This window comes from Theropithecus gelada, chromosome 1 (genome assembly GCF_003255815.1).
Source record: "Theropithecus gelada isolate Dixy chromosome 1, Tgel_1.0, whole genome shotgun sequence".
In the NCBI taxonomy this organism is placed as follows: Eukaryota; Metazoa; Chordata; class Mammalia; order Primates; family Cercopithecidae; genus Theropithecus; species Theropithecus gelada.
In genome coordinates this window covers 34,711,807-34,732,958 of record NC_037668.1, presented here as the reverse complement: position 1 = coordinate 34,732,958, position 21,152 = coordinate 34,711,807, and the positions used below count along the sequence as shown (strand labels likewise).

General features: G+C 53.6%; 1 protein-coding gene across 4 annotated transcripts in view; it reads right to left on the bottom strand.

Annotated features, from left to right (window-relative positions):
* KCNAB2 (potassium voltage-gated channel subfamily A regulatory beta subunit 2) overlaps nt 1–21,152 on the bottom strand; it is a 113,113-nt gene that overhangs the window by 74,337 nt on the left and 17,624 nt on the right. For 2 of the 4 annotated variants that reach the window (XM_025362053.1, XM_025362080.1), the window contains exon 1: nt 2,552–2,967. The exons of the other annotated variants lie outside the window; for them this stretch is intronic. The gene's annotated coding sequence lies outside the window, so the exon portion shown is untranslated. Of the gene's footprint in view, nt 1–2,551; nt 2,968–21,152 lie in introns of those variants that run through there. 4 annotated transcript variants of the gene reach the window in all.

The window sequence follows — 21,152 nt, the reverse complement described above, 5'->3', positions numbered from 1 at the left end:
ACCAGCCACGCCCAAGTGTGAGCCCCCACCTCAGGGTGTCATGGCAGGACCTGTGGCACTTAGGCTTTCTGTGGCTGTGTCCAAATTCTGAATCATCCTGGAAGCTCAAAGCTTCCAGAAGACTGGTCTGCAGATCCCTGAGGTCTTAAGAATGATCACCTTGTATTCCTTATCTGTCTGCCAGGCGACTCAGACTCACAGCTTTCAAAAGGCCAACCCTAATACAATGGGGACAGTGGACACCAGGAGGCGGGGTCCCTGGAGGCCATCCTGGAGGTCGGTGACGCAACACCAACAATGGACTCTCCCCCAGATTCATCTCTGTACCCATATCCTGTAAGACTGCTGGGGGTCAGCTCCTCCGGGCAGGGAGCTTCATCTCTTTCCTTCATGGATGTGTCCCCACACCCAGAGCGGACACCAGCATGTGGTAATGCCCAGTGAACATCGCCGAAGGGATGGAGAGAGAGGGGCTGTTCCGGGCTGGGTGTGATGTCCTGGGTGTCTTCTGGAAGGCCTGGGGCAAGGACTCCAGCACCTGCTTGTTGAACTGATGTTATTTTGTATGTTGCTTCTGGAACCCTGGAGGTCCCCCATGCCAAGCCACCGAAGTATCTGCCGTGACTACTGTGTAACACAAAACCATGTTGTTTGTTCTGCGGGCCAGAGCCTGGAGGAGCCATGGCGGTGACTGTGCTTCCAGCGGAGACAGGAAGAGGTGTGCAACTGCTCAAAACCGCATGACACAAAAGGGCACTTACACAACACACACTTCCCCTCTCACCCAGCAGGCGCCCAACAGGAGCCCATTCCTTCCCTGAGCGGGATCTGATGGCAGAGGGTCGATGCTGCAACAAAGGCAGGTGCTGACTCTGAGTGCACTAGGGGTCATGACCCTAGGGGGTTGTCGGCCTGGGGGGTCATGCTGGGGGCCTGTCAGAAAGGCCCGCTTATCATAAGGATGCCCCAGAGGGTGGGCAGGGGTTGGGAGGTCAACATAACCCAGTTCCCTGACAGCTCCATCCAGACTTTGGCTTAGATGTAGCCAAAGAAATGCAAGAAGAACTGTGCAAACCTTACTAGAGATTGGAGATCCCAGTCAGGATCCCCTGTATTTGTCACGGAGAAACCTCAGTCTCTCCTCCAAACTCCTGAGGCCTGAGCCAAGGGGACCAGTGGCACAGTGACAGATATCACATGGTTCAGGCAACAGCAGAAGCATCGGGACCTAACCACGGTGCCCAAGGTCATGACTGCCGAACGGAGCCTTTGATGGTACATCACATCAATGCCTCAGTAACAATTTTCAAGAAGATCACAGGCTAGAAATTTCAATCTCTTCAAAGCAATGTTCAATGCCGGTTCCCCGATTACAAACACCACAGGTCTAGACTTTTGCAAGAACAGTTCACATTCACATCTAATCAATGCTGCAATGAACAAAAAATAGACCACAGCCAAAAAATTCACGTGCCTGCCCTAGCTCCATCCTGCCTCTCAGTGACCATAGGTGGAAGGTACGGTGCCGTGCAGGGCCGCTCACCTGGTACTGGGTGGTGGGTACCCCAGCACTGCACAGACGGCGCGACTGGTAGTGAGTCAGGGCTGCCGCAGGCTGCTCACTCAGTAGCTGGCTGGGCCTGTCCCCTGCAGAGGCAGCAGGAGCCCTCAACGGTTCGGAGTCCCCATAGCTGCCCGCCCAGGCCCCCGGCCTCCTCCCTTTAGCCATCCACACACACACACACACACACACACGCACACACACACACACACAAATGTGTCCCCCAGGAGGCTTACAGCCTCCTCCCTCCATGACCACACCCTGCACCCATATCCTGCCCAGGGGAAGTGGAGGAGGCAAGCGAGAGGGGATGCAGGAAGCCATCACCAAGGAGCCCTTTGCCCTCCCCTCCGGGACAGTGACCTCAGGGCTGTGCAAGGGGCTGCAGGGTGGGGAAGGGGTCTGAGGGGTCTTCATCCCCCACCACTGCCCTGTGCTCAGCCCGAAGGATGAGGGGAGAGAGGAGGGACTGGGGACCCATACCATCCATGGTCAAGGCAGGGGCCTTCGCCTCTTCCACTCAGAGATGGGAAACCCCAGGCCAGGGCTTCCCGGGAGAGAGCAGATAAGATGGGCAGGGCTCTTCCCCAGAGCTGCCAGCCCTGCCCCCTGCAGAGGGACAGAGGTGGCCCCAGGGGCTCTCCCTCTCCCGGTGTCTCCCTCAACATCGCCCCAGGGATGAAAGCAGAAGCCAGTGGAGAATGTGCGGCAGTCAGACGTCTCTGCTGGGTGCCAGGCCCACTCTGCCCAGCGGCAGCAACAGGAAGCAGTGAAGGGCTTGGCTGCATTGGGCAGGGTGTCTTTGGGGTCAGCTCACCCCAGGCTGAGGCCAATCCCGAGGGAGGCACGTGGGGCTCAGGGGCTCAGGCTGGCACAATTAACCCCGGACATTACGGGGGCACCTAAGCCCTGCTCAGGGAGCTGGGGCTGCCCACCCATCAGACAGAAAACCCATCCTGAAAAACTGGATCCCCGGAGCACCCCGGGTACCTGCTCCTGAACGGGAACAACCGGAGACAAGGCCATTTTCCGAGCACTCAGGGGAACGCCAGGTCACACATCTGCTGCAAAGCACGCGCCTTGGGACCACAGCACCCAACAGGAAGTTGGTGCAGCGCGTGCCAGAGCCATGCACTGTCGCCGCAGAGCCAAGAAGGCGTGGGGTGCCGGGGCGTGGCCTTTGCTCTCAGGCATGCCTAGCGCGTGACCCAGGTGGGAGGGCCCGACACCCCTGACCTTCCTGGCTGAGCAGCGGCCAGATGCGGCAGGAGGCAGGTGGAGGACAGGGAGCAGGTGGCTGTGAGGAGGCAGCCCGGGCCTGTCCCCTAGCAGCCCCTCCGGAGTAGGAGGCAGACCTTCCCTGTTGGCCCAGGAGCCCCTTTCTCAGGGCAGGGGGTTCTGGTGATGTTGAAGAGCTCCCCTCACTGCTGCCGACCATGTGCCAGGATCGGCCATGTGCCAGGATCGGCTGCCCACCTTTTACCTGAGTTCCCTCATCTGATCTTCCCTGCTGCCCTGGGAAGGGGTACTGCTGTCCCCCATGCCACAGGTGACAACACAGAGGGTCCGAGAACCCTGGACTCAGGGCTGGCTGACTCCAAAGTGTGCTCTGAGCTATGCACTGCTGAGAGGCCCAGGGCAGTCTCTGCCACTCCATCTCTCATCTCTCTGCCAGGACACAGAGGGGGCAGCCACCTTGAGGGGACAGGTGGCCCTGGGGAGGATGGGCCAGAGGTAAGAGCACCCTCTGCGGGGGTTTATCTCCCTCCCTGTGGCCTCTCCCTGCTCTGCATTCCTTCCTGGGGAGGCCCCTCCTTCCTCCCATGCCAGCTGCTGAGCCTGGGGCCAGGCTCTCTGGTGACTCACTCTGGGGACAGCCCAAGCTCTTCGGGGTGCCAGGCAAAGGGAGGACTTGGGTGGAACGTGCCATCTCCCGTGGTGCCGGCCACCTGCACTGTGTTGAGCCCCTGGTCCCAGGCCACCCCCGTGTGATTCCAGGAGGGAGGCTGGCACCTTCTTTCCTGGCGTGGGCACACAGATCTGAAGCCTACACCAGGGGAGCTGCTGTGTGTTCCCGACAGGATAAAGATAAAACCGTGGTTAGGGGAGGTAGAAAGAGGAAAAGGAAGGGAAAATAAAACAGTTTGGGTGCTCAGAAAGAAAGCAGAGGTGCTGAGAGATAAACAGGAGGGAGAAGGGAGAAGGAGGAAGGCGAACAAATGGGAAAATGAAAAACAAAGAGAGAGGCGCCATGAGGGAGAGCTGGGGGACAGCGACCCATGTTGAGCCAGCTCTGGGCCTTGCCCCCAGCCCTGGCCGCGACATGGTTTTTACAGATGGGGAAATCGAGGCCCAAGAATATTAAAGAACATCCAAGGTCGCTTGGTGAAATTAGTGGCAAACCTGGAACCACAGCCTCGGTGTGTCCAGCTCCAAATCGGGGTTCTTTCCTCACACATACCTTGACCTCCCGCCCTGGAGCCCCCCATGGACCCCTGGCTCTGGACAGGTGACCTCTACTGCCTCCCAGAGCCAGAGAACAGCCATTATCCTCTTGGCCCCCAGCACGGAGATGTTGCCCTGACTCTGTGGGTCTGCAAACACAGACTGTATTCATAGCTATCACAGACCACAGCTGCTGATGCTGAATCTCACAAGCAAAGGTAAAAGTTGGAGGCTATGAAAGTAACCTCACTGGCTGCTTTGCAGTTTCAGACGTAGTGAACCAGCCCTCAAACCTCAGCTTCATTCCTGGCTCTTAAAAACAAATTGTATTTTCAGATACTTGCCAACTCTTTTTTTAAAAAGTTTATTTGGACCAGGAAGGCAGGTGACTGATGGCAGTTAGAGATACTTCATTTAAAAGACACTATTGGCTGGGTGCGGTGGCTCACACCTGGAGCTGGAGGCCAAGGTGGGAGGACTGCTTGAGGTCAGGAGTTCAAGACCAGTCTGGGCAACACAGTGAGACCCAATCTCTAACACAAAATTTAAAAATTAGCCAGGTGGCTGGGCGTGGTGTCTCACGCCTGTAATGCCAGAAAGTTGGGAGGCCGAGGTGGGTGGATCACCTGAGGTCAGGAGTTCGAGACCAGCCTGACCAACATGGTGAAACCCTGTCTCTACTAAAAATACAAAAATTAGCTGGGCATGGTGTTGGGCACCTGTAATCCCAGCTACTCAAGAGGCTGAGGCATGAGAATCACTTGAACCCAGGAGGCAGAGGTTGCAGTGAGCCTAGATTGTGCCATTGCACTCCAGCCTGGGCAACAAGAGTGACACTTTCCATATCAAAAAAAAAAAAAAAAATTAGCCATGGACAATTTCCATATCAAAAAAAAAAAAAATTATCATGCCAGTGGTCGCATCAATTTAGGAGGCTGAGGTGGGAGGATCCCTTCAGTCCAGGAGTTTGAGGTTACAGTGAGCTATGATCATGCCACTGGACTCCAGCCTGGGCAACATAACAAGATCCAGCTCTATAAATAAAAAGATAGGTAAATAAAAATAGAAGGTACTATCAACAGTAATAAGGCAACCCAGAGTGAGTGAAAATACTTGCAAATCACGTATCTTATAAGGAATTAATATCCAGAATACATAGAGAACAAAATTCAACAGAAAACCAAACAGCCCAATTACAAAAATGGCAAAGGACTTGAATAGATACTTCTCCAAAGATAAGACACAAATGGCTAATAAACATATTAAAAGATGCTCAACATCAGTAACCATTAGGGAAATACAAATCAAAACCACAATGAGATACTACCTCACAGCCATTAGGATGGCTGCTATAAAAAAGCCCAGAATAATAAGGGTTGGCAAGATGTGGAGAAATGGGGACCCTGTCCCCATTCCCATTGGTGGGAATGTAAAATGGTACAGCCACTATGGAAAACAGTATGGTCGTTCTTTGAAAACTAAAAATCGAATCACTATATGATCTAGCAGCTCCACGTCTGGGGATATACCCTAAATAATTGCAAACAGGGTCTCAAAGGGATATTTGTACCCATGTGTTCATAGCAGCACGATTTGCAATAGCTAAAACATAGAAACAACCCATGTCCACTGATGGATAAAAAGATACACAAAGGCTGAACATGGTGGCTCACGCCTGTAATCCCAGCACTTTGGGAGGCTGACGTGGGCAGATCACCTGAGGTCAGGAGTTCGAGACCAGCCTGGCCAACATGGCGAAACCCTGTCTCTACTAAAAATACAAAATTAGCTGGGTGTCATGGCAGGCACCTGTACTCCCAGCTGCTCAGGAGGCTGAGGCATGACAGTCACTTGAACCCAGGAGGCAGGGGTTGCAGTGAGCCAAGATGGTGCCACTGCACTCCAGCCTGGGTGACAGAGCGAGACTCTGTCTAAAAAAAAAGAGAGAGAGATAAGCAAAATGTGGCACACACATGCAATGCAATGGAACATCCCTCAGTCATACAAAGGAAGGAAATGCTGACATACGGTACAACATGGATGAGTCTCGAGACCATTCTGCTAGGTAAAATAAGCCAGTCACAAAATGACAAATACTGTACAATTCCAATTATCTGAGGTCCCTAGAGTAGTCATGCGCATAGAGACAGAAAGTAGAATGGTGGTTCGCAGATGCAGGGGAGGGGGAATGGGGAGTTCCAGTTTAATGGGACAGAATTTCCATTTGGGAGAATAAAAAGGCTCTGGAGATGGATGGTGGTAATGGTAGTGCATATATTATGAATGTACTTAATACCACTGAACTGTACACTCAATACCAGTGAACTGTATACTCAATACCACTGAGCTGTACCCTCAACACCACTGAACTACACACTCGATACCACTGAACTATACACTCAATACCACTGAACTGTACCCTCAACATCACTGAGCTGTATCCTCAATATTACTGAACTATACACTCAATACCACTGAACTGTACCCTCAATACCACTGAACTACACATTCGATACCACTGAACTATACACTCAATACCACTGAGCTGTACGCTCAACACCACTGAGCTGTACCCTCAATATCACTGAACTGTACACTCAACACCACTGAACTACACACTCAATACCACTGAACTATACCCTCAACACCACTGAACTACACACTTGATACCACTGAACTATACATTCAATACCACTGAGCTGTACCCTCAATACCACTGAACTGTACACTCAGTATCATCAAACTATACACTCAATACCACTGAACCATACCCTCAATACCACTGCACTTCACCCTCAATACCACTGAACTATACCTTCAATACCACTGAACTACGCCCTCAATACCATTGAACTGTATACTTAATACCACTAAACTGTACACTTAAAAGTGGTTAAGACGGCACATTTTACATGTACTTTTACCACAATAGAAAAAACTGGGAAAAAAGAAAAAGAAACTTCTGCATCACGGAGTCAACAGCGGCTCCACATTCGGGTGTATGCGTTTAAGTCAAATACTTAAGATGGATCAATAAACATGGCACGTGGTGGCTCACACCTGTACTCTCAGCAATTTGGGAGCCCGTGGTGGGTGGATCGCTTGAGCCCAGGAATTTAAGACCAGCCTGGGCAACATGGAGAAACCCTGTCTCTACAAAAAATAAAACAAAAAAATTAGCTGGGCATTGTGGTGTGCACCTGTAGTCCAGGCTACTTGAGAGGCTGAGGCAGGAGGATGGCGTGAACCTGGGAGGTGGAGCTTGCAGTGCGCTGAGATGCGCCACTGCACTCCAGCCTGGGCAATAGAGTGAGACTCCTTCTCAAAAAAAAAAAAAAAGAAAAATTTTAGACTGGGCGTGGTGGCCTTACAGGTTTACAGGTGGGATTACACGCCTGTAATCCCAACACTTTGGGAGGCCGAGGCGGGCGGATCACCTGAGGTCAGGAGTTCGAGACCAGCCTGGTCAACATGGTGAAACCCCATCTCTACACAAAAATTACCCAGGCATGGTGGTGGGCCCTTGTAATCCCAGCTACTCATGAGGCTGACCAGGAGAATCACTTGAACCCAGGAGGCAGAGGTTGCAGTGAGCCAAGATTACACCATCGTACTCCAGCCTGGGTGACAGAGAGAGAGTCTCAAAAATAAATAAATAATAAAAATAAAAATTTAAAAAATGTGGTAGATAACGGTTGCCGGCTGGCCCAGCTGTTACCCATGACCCCTGTATTTCCTGAATTTTCTTCCAGTTGGGGTGGCCTGTGGCGGTCTGTAACCCGAGTCCTGGAGGGTGGGGCTTTGGGAAAGTTCTGCTTGGAAAGGGACGCAATCCTGGTGCGTTCTTGTCATGGAAGAGGCTGAGTATCCAGGCCTGCTTCTGTTTTCAGCGGGGGTGGTGCTGGGGGCATCTCAGGCCGGGCCAGGGGCAGGAGGGGGCAGTCTGAGAGGCTGAGGTGGGAGACTATACTGCAGCAGGTGGTCCTGAACACAGAATGAAATCCCGAGCCAGCCCTGTCTTGGGACCACCAAAACTCTCCTCCAGCTTAATGGGGACCTCACAGTGGTTCTCCTTCTAGCTTCTAGTTATTTCTGCAACATAAGGATCAACTACTGAATCAATCTGCTTTGATGCAACTTCATTCCTCTGGGCCAGGACTGTGGGGAGGGGGCACATCCCCCAAGATAACTAGGTTCACACGTCGTGAAACCTCCGAGCATGCGGAGACAGGACCCCAGGTGCAGGGCTCCGGGGGATGCACGACCCCCTCCGCAAGACCCCCACATTATGGGTCTCCCTGCCTCCACCTGTGGGAAACTCTAGGCAGATCATCCCACTGGGGACAACTGAAATAACAACATGATCCTTTGCATGTTGATTGGAAACCAGCTTCCTCATCACTTTCACCTGCTGGGCTTGCTCTGCCCTCTCAAGATTGACAATGAAGTGAGTCCCTCTGTCTAGAACAATACCTGGAGCATCTGAGGACAGCCGCTGTAGTTCACCCCATCTACAACCGGGCCCTTTGTTCTTGTGAGCAAACCTTGCTTCTTTCCCGCCTTCCACACAAGGTTTCTGACTTAAGCCCATCAAGGTAATTTTGGCTGACGCTGTGCAACGCGTGCCATGCACAGGCTGCGACACTGGACCCTCGCCAAACATTATAGGTCGGCCTTGGGGCGGTGCTGTACCATGGAAGATGCTGAGGTCAAGGCCGCCAAGCTGGGCTTTGGAGAGCAGAAGTCCGGTGCTCCAGTGCCCAACTCGAGAGCCCTAATTAGTCATCATTCAGCAGTTTCTCTCTGGAACATCAGCACCCTGCCACCCTCTTTTAATGGCGTTTCTGTTTGCCACATCCTTCCTAAAATGACAGAGGCACCCTGAGCAGCATTGCACGCCGGCTGGCCAGCAGAGAGCGCAGTGCGACGGCTTCCCTCCTTGCTCTAGGACAGGGGGTGGCAAACTGCTGCGTCAGCCTGTCACCTGTGTTTGTGCAGACTTGAGCTAAGAATAGTTTTTATAGTTTTATTTAATTCATTCAATTTTGTTTTTGAGAAGGGCACTTGCTCTGTTGCCCAGGCTGGAGTGCAGTGGCATGATCACAGCTCACTGCAGCCTTGAACTCCCGGGCTCAAGTGATCTGTCTGCCTCAGCCTCCCAAGTAGCTGGAACTATATGTGTGTGCCACCACCCCCGGCTAATTTTAAAATTTTTCTGTAGAGACAGAGTCTTGCTATGTTGTCCAGGCTGGTCTCAGATTCCTGGCCTTACACTGTCCTCTTGCCTCAGCCTCCCAAAGTGCTGGGATTACAGGTGTGAACCACTGTGCCAAGTCAAATTTTTACAGTTTTAAATGAAAGAAAACCAAAAGAAGAATAACATTTCGTAACACACAAAATTTATATAAAGTTCCAATCTCAGCATCCATAAATAAAGTTTTATTGGCATGCAGCCAAGCTATCTTGTTATCTTAGTGAGCTTGGGGCTGCCATAACGAAATATCACAACCTGGGTGGCTTAAACAACAGACATTTCTGTCTCACAGTGCTGGAGGCTGGTAAATCCAACATCAGGGTCCTGGCTGATAGGGTTCCGGGTGAGGGCTCTCTCTTGCCTTGTAGACAGAATTCCTTCCTGCTGTTCCACACAGAGTAGGGAGGGAGCTCTGGCCTTTTCCTCTTCTTACCAAGGCACTAGTGCTGTCATGAGCCCTCTACCCCAAAATGACAAAAAAATTAGCTGGGTGTCGTGGTGCATACCTGTGGTCCCAGCTACTTCGGATGCTGAGGTTGGAGGATTGCTTGAGCCCAGGAGGTCCAGGCTGCAGTGAGCCATGATCATGCCACTGTACTCCAGCCTGGGCAACAGAGCAAGACCCAAGCTTATCTAAACCTTATCACCTCCCAGGCCCCACCTTTTAATGCCATCACATTGAGGATTAGGGCTGCAGCTATCAATCTTGGGGGACAGAAACATTCAGTACACAGCACCTATTTACACATTGCCCATGGCTGCTTTCACGTTACTATGGCAGACTTGAGTAGTTGCAATAGAGACTGAATTTCCTGCAAGCTGAAAACATCGACTATCTGGTCCTCTATGAAAACATTTGCCGGCTGGGCGCAGTGGCTCGTGCTTGTAATCCCAGCACTTTGAGATTGGGAGGCTGTGGTGGGAGGATTGCTTGAGCTGAGGAGTTCAAAACCTGCCTGGGCAACACAGTGAGACATCTTCTCTACAAAATTACAAAAAAATTAGCTGGGTGTGGTTTACAGCTATGGGATCACAGGTGTGCGCCTGTAGTACCAACTACCTGGGAGGTTCACGTGGGAAGACTGTTTGAGCCTGGCAGGTCAAGTCTGCAGTCACCTATGATCGCACTATTACACTCCCACCTAGGCAACTGAGCGAGATCTTGTCTCAAAATAAAATACAATAAAATAAAAATTTTGCTGAACCCTGCTCCAGGACAACATCTCCTCCAGGGATACAGCTTTTCAAGCCACGCCTGGCTGGGCATGGTGGCTCATGCCTGTAATCCCAGCACTTTGGGAGGCCAAGTTTTTTTTTTTTTGAGACAGAGTCTTGCTCTGACACCCAGCCTGCAGTGCAGTGGCGCGATCTTGGCTCACTGCAACCTCCACCTCCCAGGTTCAAGCAATTCTCCAGCCTCAGTCTCTCGAGTAGCTGGGATTATAGGCACCTGCCACCATGCCCAGCTAATTTTTGTATTTTTACAACGGGGTTTCACCATGTTGGCCAAGATGGTCTTGAACTCCTGACCTCAAGTGATCTGCCTGCGTTGGCCTCCCAAAGTGCTGGAATTACAGGTGTGAGCCACCCATGCCTGGTGGGCAAATCTCTTCAGCCCTGGAATTCTAGACTAGCCCAGCAACATACTGAAACCCCATCTCTACTAAAAATAAGAGGAAAAAAAAAAAAAGCTAGGTATGATGATGTGCACCTGTTGTCCCAGCAACTTGGGAGGCTGAGATGGGAGGATGGCCTGAGCCTGAGGTTGCAGTGAGCCAAGATCATGCCACTGCACTCCAGCCTGGGAGACAGAGTGAGACCTCATCTCAAAAAAAGCTAAATAAGAAAGCCATGCTTCCCCTCCAGACACCTGTGCTCCTCCATTCTGCTTTGCACACAACCTTGCAGGATCCATGCCTCTGCCCTACGCACCCCGCGTCCCCGGCCCCATACGCCCGTCCTTGTGGGCCTGAGTCTAGGATTTTTCCTCTCTCTTGGTTGGTGGTGGGAGGAGTCTCACTGAAGTGAGACGGCCTGTACGGAGCTCGGCACTGTCTCCATGCATACTCCTGGTCACAGTATTTTGTGGGTGAGTTTTAGGCGGTTTGTTGACTTTCCAGCGCACCCTGGGATTCTGCTGGGTTTTCCTGTTGTGAGACCATAACCTCCTGTCCTGGGGATGTGACACACAAACCAGCTTTCATAACCGGTACCCAGAAGGCAGACCTATTTCAGCAGCGGTGTGATTTGTGGCATTCTGCCCATCCCTGTTCAAAACCTCACTCTGGGAGAGGATCAGATGCAGGAAGTCCAGTTGACGCTGGTCAAGCTCCTGTCTGGGGGCTCACGCAGAAGTCCAGTGGGATGTGTTAGTGTCCACACTCTGCAGCGTCACTGCAGTGTCACCGCCACTGTCTACTGTCTGCCCCACCTGAGTCACGCCACGTGTGAGCAGCACCCCAAAGCCTTCCCACAGAGGCAAACCTCATGGCTTAAAAGCTCCTTGCACTGTTTTCTGGTAGATACCTGTCCAGTTACATGTTATGCACAATTTTTAAGTGTTTCACAAACAGGCCTGGTGAAAATGCCTCATCAGATTCAGTACTTGGCTCCACAGTCTATTGAAAGGATGCTCTGTCTTGAAAGCCCTGTGGTCTCTAGGGGGTGGACACATTGACACATTCTCACAGCCCCAGGTTTAAATAGCTCCACTGTGATTCATGGAAGCTGGAGGAGAGCCAAGGGACGTTAGCGCATCCCAGGAAAGGACCCGCCAGGAGCGAGGTCCTCCCCGAGCCCTGGCCTGTGGAGTCCCACACACCCCTCACTCGGAGATGTTGGAGGGTGGCCCAGCAGGGTGGCCAGGGGGACCTGGCCTTCTGTGGGAAGCCTCCTTCGCTCTGAAAGCTGAAGCTGTCAGCAGGCGGCAGGTGGGTGCTGGTGGCTGGAATGTAGTGCTTTCCTTCATGGTGGGGTTTGAGGCTCATTGAGTGACTAAATGTCTCTGGACAAAAGATGTTCCTTGCATCAGAGAAACCTCATTATTGCAGAATTGCCTTTCTTTTTTAAATAAAAACATCTCTAGGGGCTGGATGTGATGGCTCACACCTGCAATCCTAACACTTTGGGAGGCCGAGGTGGGCAGACTGAGCTCAGGAGTTCCAGACCAGTCTGGGCAACATGGTAAAACCCCGTCTCCACAAAAAAAAAAATACAAAAATTAGCTGTGCATGGTGGCGCATGCCTATGGTCTCAGCTACTTGGGAGGCTGAGGTGGGAGGATCACTTGAGTCCGGGGAGGTGGAGGCTGCACTGGGCCATGATTGCACCACTGCATTCCAGCCTGGGTGATGGATTGAGATCCTGTCTCAAAAAAAACCCCAAAAAACCAACCAACCAATCAATCAACCAAAAATCTCTAAAGCTCCAAATCAACATTAGCATAGCAAAACCAACACTGACCAAAGCCCCATGGACACTGGAGCTTTCTTCAGTGGACAGGACGCCTCCCCAGGGTGCTTAAGCAGCTATGGCAGGGAAGGGCAAACTTTTGCAGTAATGGGACAGACAATAAATATTTTAGGCATTTCGGGCCAGTCCATCTCCGTTACAATTACTCAACTCTGGAGGCAAATGCAGCAAATACGTAAATGAAAGGGCGTAGCTGTGTTCCAATAAAACCTTATTCACAAAAGCAAAAGGTGGGCCTGATCTGGCCCCTGGGCCATAATTTGCAGACTTCTGACACATTAAAAAAGGAAGGTGAAGCCAGGCACGGGGGCTCATGCCTGTAATCTCAGCACTTTGGGAGGCCGAGGTGGGCAGACCACTGGAGGTCAGGAGTTTGAGACCAGCCTGGCCGACATGGTGAAACCCTGTCTCTACTAAAAATACAAAAATTAGCTGGGCGTGGTGGCAGGCGCCGGTAGTCCTGGCTACTTGGGAGGCTAAGGCAGTAGAATCACTTGAACCTGGGAGGTGGAAGTTGTGGTGTGCTGAGATCACGCCATTGCACTCCAGCCTGGGTGACAGAGTGAGACTGCATCTCAAAAAAAAAAAAAAAAAAAAAAAGGAAGGTGACCCCGTCTGTAATAAAATTAAGGCAAAAGTGCAACTCCTCATGCTGTGCACAGCACATGCTCTTCTGTTCCTCAGTGGGCTGGAGCCCCACATGGGCCCAAGCCACAACCCTGCCCTTCTGTGGGGACACTCTTGAGTCTGGAAAGGGGAACTCCTTCAGGTCAAAGAGGAAACTTTCTGGCCAAGTGGTTCCCATGCTGCCTGCTAGCCTAGCCTCTGACCTCACTGCCTCGCGAGGGTGACAGGCGAAGAGGAGAGGATGCCAGGCGCCTTTGGGTGCCCTGTGTGTCCCCTCTGTGCTACCTTCCCTGCTGGTAATTGTGACTTCTCATCAGATCGCAGGCATCAGGTTAATCTTCTCCGGAGTAAACACCATCAAGGCATCCTCGCAGCCCTCTGTGGTGCTGCTTGCCGGCAGAGAGCTGAGGACAGCTGGCCGAGCCACGCAGACTGCTGCCTCTAATGCCACACTATTTTTGGTGACTCTTTTGCCTCATTTATTTTTGATTTGAGTTGCTCATACAGACTGTGTGTTCTTTCTCCCTCCTGCACTGAAATGAAATAAGCGTAGTATTTTTAAACCTCCTTTGTGTTACTTCATGATTAGCACAGATAAGCACTGTCCGATGCGGTGCTGCATGGCCTCTGGCTTCAGCCCTGAGCCTCACGTGAAACTGGCCTACTCCTGGATGTGGGCCTCATTCTTCCAGACACCAAGCCCTACGCTGAAGATGGACATTGGATGGCGGGGGTCCAGGGACATCCGGGAAGTGCCCTCCGAGTACAGTGGGTGCAAGAGAAGGACACCCACCTGAGTAGCAGCCCTCAGCTGTATTAATGTGTGGGCAGCGGTGTCAGAGCTGCTGCTGACCCAGGGCAGTCTGAATGAGGCCTCGGGATAAGGGCTTTCTCATGCATTCATTCTGCGTACTTTTTGCCCCATAATCCTATGAGATTAGTACTATTTTTTAGGCACAAATGACAGCTGAGAAAACTGAGGCTTGGAGAGGTAAAGCTGGCCTGCCTTGGTCACCTGGTGAGTGGCAGTTCTGGGAGTCCACCTTCTAAAGCACAGTCTTGTTCTGCGGCCAGCAGAGAAGTCCAGAGACAAACACTGGAGCGGCCAAAGGCCTCCTCCTAGGGTGAGCTGAGCGGTGCTTCTCAAGATCACTGAGAACACACTGCCCGGGCAGCAGCAGGCGGTGTCGTCAGAAGTCTCCAGGGCAATGCAGGTGTGAGCTGGGGCCACCTAGGCAAGGCCGGGGAGACGGAGGTGACCAGCGGCTGGCAATCCAAGAGGCTGAGACCGCAGGGTCCGTGGACAGATGCGGGGTGTAGGGGGAAGACAGGGGTGCAGGTGGCTCCTGGGTTTCTGGAGGTGTGCGGTCAGTTTCTGAAATGGGGGAGTTGCGAGTGCCATGGTGTCGGGGAGCCCTGGAGCCAGCCGTGGCTGTATCTGGCCTCAAACGCTGGTCAGGCAACTGAGTGGGGAGGCTGGTGCTGTCCTCCGACAGGGCTCCTCCCCAGCCCTGGCTTGAGTGGTTGCTTCTTTCGTGCCCAGGGCCTCTTCCGACTCAGGTCCCTCTACCTGGGATGCTCTTCCTTGGGGTTCCTGCTCAAATGTCACCTCTTCGGAGAGGCAGCCCCAGAGAGCTCTGAGTGTCACAAGCGTGTCTTCTGCCAAGCGTCCACCCCAGCCTGTGCGACTGTTCACCTGACCGGCCTCAGCTGGACACTGAGGGCAGGGGGTGGGTCTGTCTTGTTTCCTGCTGAATCCCTCATGCCTGGAACAGGAACTGACACCTCACTGGTGCCCAGCATGCCTTTGATGAATGCACGAAGCTGTCCCAGCCCGCTCTGAACAAGCAGCTTTCTGCTTATAGATAACACAGACGCCAGCGTGAGGCTGAAGACAAGCAGAGGGCTGGGAAGTGGAGCGACTGGAGGTCATGTTCCGCTGCTCCTCCTAGGGCGACAGAGGGCGTCCTGCAGCCGCAGCAGCCTCCTCCAAGGGGGTCCACAGTGGGAGAGGGCAGTCTGCACAGGCCCAGGCTTGTATCCCCAACCGGGACGATGCCCGGCTCACAGGGTGTGCGCGCAGAGCCAGGCATCTCATGGGCATGCATGCATGAGTTAGCGCCCACACACGGCTCACTGCCACCACTGCTGTCACCTCCACCTCTACCATGATCTCTGCCCCTCCATCTTGATCATCTCTACCTCTACCACCATCACCTCCTCCTCCCCCACCACCTCCACCATAACCTCTGGTTAATCACCTCCACCACCACCTTCACCCATCACCTCTACCTTAATCACCTCCACCTCCACCACCTCCACCTTCATCACCTCCACCACCACCAACTCCACCTTCATCACCTCCACCATCATCTCTACTTTCAACATCTCCATCCACCACCTCCACCTCCACCACTACTTCTACCTTCACTTCCACCTTCATCACCTCCACCACCACCATGGCTTATGCCCCCTCTGCCTTCATCACCTCCACCTCCACTATCCTAGGCCAGCTCATTTTCCTTTCAGCACTGCTGCTTTCAGCTTTTCTGGGAATCTTCCCCTAGCAACCCTCTGGGACAATTCTGCTCCTCTCCAAGCTGCAGTTCTCACCTCCACAAGCAAGGGCTCCACAGGTGCCCCTTCAGCCCACCCTCCCTGCCCTGGGCTCCAGGTGTTGGCTCTGTTCACATGGATATCCCTGGAACACTCCCTCTCTCGCCCACTTCCGCCACTTGCCTTGGAAGCTCCTGTGTGGACCATGGTTGTCCACCTGCCACCAGAGCCCCATTTCTATTTTTCAACAGCAGATCTTTTCATGCCATGCTCTTCTCAAAAGCCCTTCGTGGAGGCCCAGGGCTGTTAGCACGGCATCCAAGTGCCTCAGCTTGGCATCCAGAGTCATTCACAGCCTCTCCTGTCTACCTTTCCATCCCTTGATCCCCTCTCTGCCCCTGCACATCTGCCTGCCTCTCCTCCTGCACACCTGGCCCTGGATAAACCTGCTTGCCTCTCTCCCGCACACCTGGCCCTGGGCACACGTGCCTGCCTCTCCTCTCAAACACCTGGCCTTGGGCACAGTCACCAGCCTCTCCTGCACACCTGGCCCTGGGTAAACCTGCTTGCCTCTCTCCCGCACACCTGGCCCTGGGCACACCCGCCTGCCTCTCCTCTCGAACACCTGGCCTTGGGCACAGTTGCCTGCCTCTCTCCCGCACACCTGGCTTTGGGCACACCTGCCTGCCTGTTTCCCTCCTGTTCCTCTGCATGTGGAAGCTCCTGTCCTCACTGCTGCTGCTCCCTCAGAGCAATGCTGCATCTCCCCATCTGCTGGGGACTTCACCTGCCTCAGGGGCCAACGTGTGGTTGAGTCCCAGGTCTGAGCGGGTCACCCACACTGTTTGCAGCGGTCGTCCTGGTGGTGGGCAACAGCAGGGAGAGAGCTGCACTTTCCATTTCTACCACCTCTATCATCCGCGTCTTCTAAATGATGTGGCTAAAGTCACACAATTCTAAGGAGCAAAGAGCTGGAGCAGGTCGCTCGCCTGCAGAGCCAGGACTCTCCATGCACCTCCTGCCACTAGGTCGCCACTTCCACGACAATTTCTGGGGAAGAGTGTCCTCATAGCTTTCTAGTTTAAACCCTCAACACTCGAGGGTCAGCCCAGCTCCCGGGCACCTGTCTTCCCAGGAAAGACCCCCCGCCCATCCAGCCGACGGGAAGGTGGGGCGGCACGCCCCACCCTGGGCTTCCCCATCTCCTGTGTTCACCTGAGCAGGGACAAGGAGGGACTCCTCAGCACTTGACAACATGGAGGGTTGTGAACTAAAGGAACTGGGGGTGACTGGAGCAGGGAGGGGCTGGAGGCACTCCCTTCAGTCCCCAGACACAGCTGTGGCTCATCCAGGGATGTTCAGAGCATGGCCTGTGCTGTGCATCCCTGACCACACTTGAGACAGGCCTTGAAGTTAATATCGATCCACTTATTTCTCCAGTTACTTTTTATTTTTTTTAAGGGATGGAGGTCTTGCTATGTTGCCCAGGTTGAACTTGAACTCTCGGGTTCAAGTGATCCTCCTGCCTTGACCTTGCAAGCAGCTGGGACTATAGGTATGAGCCACCATGCCTGCCTCCGGTTACCTTTTATTGATGACAAGTAATGCTGGCTCTTTATTGCAGGGACATCAAGTTTCAGTTTAAAATAAGCTTATTTGAGAAATAAGTTTAACTAAAAAGAAAATGCAAACTAAGAAATGGCACATATGACTGGGCGCCGTGGCGCATGCCTGTAATCCTAGCACTTTGGTAGGCTGAGGCGGGTGGATCACGTGAGGCCAGGAGTTTGAGACCAAACCCCTTCTCTACCAAAAATACAAAAATTAGCTGGGTGTGGTGACGCATGCCTGTAATCCCAGCTACTCCGGAGGCTGAGGCAGGAGAACTGCCTGAGCCTGGGAGTTGGAGGTTGCAGTGAGACGAGACTGCGCCACTGCACTCCAGAGTGTAGAGTGAGCGGCAGAGTGAGACCCTGTCTCAAAAACAACAACAACAACAACAACCAAAAAAACAAAAACAAAAACAAAAAAAGAAATAGCACACATGACCCAAATCATGAGATGAAGGGCCAATGACTAAAGTGTCGGAAATACCTGCCAAAGACATAGAGAGACAGAGAGGGAACACCAGCGGCCAGAGAGCACTCCCTGATAGAAATCACAGGGCCCCAAAGGGCCTCACTGCCTCATCCCACAACTCCTCGAAGGTGTGTTGGCTTCACGGTGGAACCGCAGGGCGGAAAGTGAATTCCAGGTCATGCTGCAGTTCTTTTTCCCTTTAAAACTAATTTTACACCCTTTTGTGAAGTGTGTCAGAGTTCCTCCCATGACAGGAAGTTGATCAAGAGAAGCCAGGGAGAGAACAGAACCAGGCTGGACAGTGTGTTCCAGGCCAGTCCTGGCAGGAGGCTTTGATGGGGTCTAGACAGGGGATGTGCATCTGAAGGTGTGTGTGCCGGTGCGTGCACACACATACACACACATATGCACACACATACGCACACATGCACACACATACATGCACACGGACACTGCTGGGCCCACTCCACCCGTTAGCCAGGCTGCTTATGGTCTGCTGCCCGCTCATGTACCCAGAGAGCTGCTGGGGAAAGGCCGCACTCTGCAAAGATGGATGCCCCACCCCATGCCAGGCGGGCTTCCTGCCACTCTAGAAAGCAGATACTCCAAGGGATAGGTACAGAGTAAGGCCCAGCACTGCTACAGAGGGTGGGGTGGCCAGGGGGACTTGGAGAGCTGCATAGTGGTGTCGGGTGACCCTGGCTCATGTGCCGAGATGAGAATGTCCAGTCAGGGCCCACTTCAAACAGAGGCTCAGAGTGTGGCCCGCAGCTCCTGGGGGAGAGGGGTTGGACTGTGGGGTGCAGTGCACCCAGGGATACTTTTGCTTTGCTCTTTCCAGCCTGGATGTGCCCAATTTCCCCGCTTTACAGCTTTCACTGAAGCTGCTCCCAGAGGAACGGGCAGGGCTGCTCTGGGGCCTCACCCTGGGCCCAGGCCAGAGGCTTCAGACATCTCCCCACTCAGGCCCAAGGCCTGAGGTTCCCACGGAAACAAGTCCCCCAGGTGACCCCTCCGCATGTGGCACAGGGAGTCACAGCGTGAGACCCCACGGGCCTGGGACAGAGCTCTGGGGTGGCGGTTTGGGAGCTTCACTCCCTTGGCCACTTCCCTGATTGCAGCTTTGTTTTCATCATCTGCTGCAGGTCGGATGATACCAGGAGCATTTCTCAGCCCATGTTGGTGTCCTGAGTGATCCTTTTTTTTTTGAGACAGAGTCTTGCTCCGTCTCCAGACTAGAGTGCAGTGGTGCGATCTCCGCTCATTGCAACTTCCACCACGCCACCTGGGTTCAAGCGATTCTCCTGCCTCAGCCTCCCGAGTAGCTGGGATTACAGGCGCACACCATCATGCCTGGGTAATTTTTATATTTTTAGTAGAGATGGGGTTTCACCATGTTGGCCAGGCTGGTCTCGAACTCCTGACCTTAGGTGATCTGCCCACCTTGGCCTCCCAAAGTGCTGGGATTACAGGCGTGAGTCACTGTGCCTGGCTCTGAGTGATTCTTAAAGAGGATGAAGAGAGGAACAAGGGAAGCCTGTCTTGGGTGCTGGCTGCTCTCAGGGCAGGCAAAGCCACTGTCAGGGTGATGGGGGGGCGGGGCAGGTCCTTTCTGCCATGGGGGACCCAGTGCAGTGGAACTGGACTTGGCTCACCGTCTGCCTCATGAAATCGAAGCCCTGCCCTTCGCAACACAGAGAAAACAATCTGTGGGTCTTAACCGCCCAGCTCCAGGATCTCCTCCCCATTGGTGCTGGTGAGGGGATGCCTGATGAGGTAGTACTCCTGGCCCCCACACTCATCAGCTCCCTCAGAGGGAGCCATGTCAAACCAGACAGCTCCAGGTAGCACCTGAAGGCCACACTGAGCTGAGGGGAGCCAGACCCCGCCACTACCTCTGCCTCAGCGTCTCCAGCCCCTCCCAGGGCAGCGGCTGCAGCTGCCTCTACCTGGCTGCAGTGTCAGGGAGAGAAGGAGCCTCTGCATCTGGTAGGCTCATCAGTGAGGGCTGAAGGGGGGGACAGGCACAGGGATGGGAGAGGAGGTCCCAGGTTCTCCCGGCCAGCCCTTCCCTCGGGGGTACGGGCAACAGTGATGCACACACGCTGCGGCGCCCAGCTTCTCCCACTCCTTTCCAAGCATCCACAGTAAAAGGGGATAAAGGAAATGCTGAGTCTCCTCTCAGAGCCAGATTGAAATTTTAAGTGAGCCAAGGTAGGAAAATAACACAGGGGGATGGGGCCACAACAAGAACCACTTCCCAACGATGACTGCCGACTGCGTTTCAAAGCCTGATTCAGCATGGCAGGGGGCGCAGAGGAGGCCCAGCTCCCCATGGATGGAGGGGCTCTGGCTCTGGCTCCAGCTCCAAGCTGCTGCCTTGGCTTCCTGGGCAGAGGGGGTGGGTTTTAACTGCTTAAATCCCAGGATGGGAGAAGGAAGGAAAGGCCAGTGTCCTGGTGTTTCCCAGATGGGCAATTTCAAAGAGATCGTTGCTTTACATGGGGCGGCCACGCTGGCAATCAAGTGGTCTCTTGGCCACTTGGCCCTGTCCCCAGGTGTGGTTGGGGTCCCCACCTCTCTGGAGCCTGGCACAAACTCACACCCAGGAGGTGAGTCCCCCATGCTGTGACTGGACAGGGAGGCCTGGGCAGTAACTGTCTGGGGAGTGGTGGCGCTCCCAGCTCACCTGGCTGATTCGAGTCTCTATGGCAGCCTCGGAGAGGCCGGTCCATCTGCCGCAGGGACAGAAAGCGCTGATTCCCGGCCAGCCATGAGCAGGGACACTCTGGACACCGAGTCCAGCCAGGGCCCCTCAGCACAGTGCCCAGCACAGAATAAGGCGAACTGTTTACTGTCCATCCCCAGAACCCAGTGCTCATCTTACACAGGCTGCTGTCTGATCCCTCGACAACAGCTCTTATCATTGTATTTTAGGTGGGTTTCAATCACGGCTCTCGGAAGAAGTTGTGGGAAAAGATTCTGGTTCCATTTGCACAGGGGAACTCGGAGCCCAGAGCAGGGATGCGGCCAGGCAGCACTTCTAACAGAGCGCTGAGGGGTGAGGGTGGAGTGGGGGGATGTAGGAGCTGAGCTGAGGGATTGGGGATAGAGTGGGGGATGTGGGAGCTGAGCTGAGGGGTGGGGGTGGAGTGGGGG